The sequence below is a fragment of the Mytilus edulis genome, chromosome 2 (assembly GCF_963676685.1).
Source record: "Mytilus edulis chromosome 2, xbMytEdul2.2, whole genome shotgun sequence".
Classification (NCBI taxonomy): domain Eukaryota; kingdom Metazoa; phylum Mollusca; class Bivalvia; order Mytilida; family Mytilidae; genus Mytilus; species Mytilus edulis.
In genome coordinates, this window is record NC_092345.1 from 80,350,583 (window position 1) to 80,352,358 (window position 1,776).

Here is a 1,776-nt window from a genome sequence, read left to right on the forward strand (position 1 = left end):
ACATGTGAGAGGTTGTACTCGCTATAAAACCAGGTTTAATCCACCATTTTCTTCATAATAATACCAAATTAAGAATATGATAGTTGTCATCCATTCATTTGATGTTTTTGAGCTTTTGATTTTACCAGTTTATTAGGGACTTTCTTTTTTTTTTTTTTTTTTTTTATAGTTCAGTATTTTTTAGATTTCAATTTTTCTGAGTTGTTTCTTGCATTCCTTTTGGAAAGACCTTTAGTTAGACCATTTGTTTGATTTCGATATTAGCAACTTCGTTATCGTTCAAAGAAAAAGAGAAAAATCACTTTCTCGATAACTGACTACTATAGTTACCTTAGGGTCAGTTTTTTTTACTTTCGTTTTTATAGTCATATCCTGCTGAACATGTCTAATTGGCAATCACACACAACTCTTATAACAATATAAATGTAAAAGTAAAGAGTTATCCCTCTTCCGACATCAAATGAAAAAGCAAAAATAAACGCGAATTTGTTTTGATAAGAAGATATACTTTAATTTACCGTTCAAAAAGAGAATATGTTTCGATTCATTTCAAGTTTCAGCTAGGTCTTTTAACATTTATTATATTTTAGAGGGGACTAAACTTTAACCAAGTATACAAGTGGTATTGAGTTTTCTTGATGCAAAAACTTCAGAAAGGCAAAATTACCTAAAAACTCTGTCAAATGAAATGTCATTTTTTTAAATAATAGAATGTTTACCTTGATTACTTACTGTTGAGCTCAGCATATTACACATTTTAAATGTATTTATCCCATTGAACTTCAAATTAGTAACCTAAGGATAACAATATTTTTTTAGACATACCAATGACAAAATTGAAGCTGTAAATAGTACAACACTATGTACATGTACAAGTAACTTAAAATGGCAATACTGCTCGAAAGCGATATTGAAAATTCAAGGGATGGTTAAAGAAATCGATAGGTATGTTGTTAATGTCAATTTAATATATCAAATTTATCATCAAACACCGGTTGTAAGTAAACACCTAAAATATTTTTTTTATTTTATCCCGTCTTGTGAAAGCAAATGCGCATTGTGAAATGTCAATGAGACAACAATCAAGGAGGATATTTTAGGTTACTAAAACAAGTCGTTCTGTTGTAAACGATGTACACAAATATACGACCAGCTGTAAATTTTAATACTTTTTAGACTAAGGGTTATGACTTCTTCTGTAGAACTTTGTATTACGAAATTTTCAAAAGCAATAACAGCAATACAGCAAAAACACTTTATAAAAGAACCAACGTTTTATTCATATACCATAGGGAAACGTCGTTCATAGCAATAATAATTACTTTTACATTGCATTCAATTGAAAATTTAGATTTTGGGCCAAATCAAGCTAAGTTTTTTGCAGAACTGAAATCTACAAACATTAATAAAGAATAGGTTTTTTTTTCAAAAGAAAGAAAAATTGATCAGAGACAGCAGTAATTATCTCTTCATTTGTTTTGTACTGAAGATTAATCTCGTACTTATGTCGTACTTATAGATAATATACAATTGGACGATGACCTAGATCCCTCATCTTCGCTAGCCAACGGCTAGCTAAGATGTAGATCTCTGAAAATATAGGAAAACTTTAAGACAAACTATCACTGCCTATTTCAAAGATAACACCCTTTACCTAAGAAAGGGGGTATTCATGAATTCACGTCAAACCGAAACTATTTTCTCTCTAGAAGAAAAGCCTTTAGTAACCGCTTAATGATTGAATAAATGTTTTACTTACATCCAGTGTCAATGAAG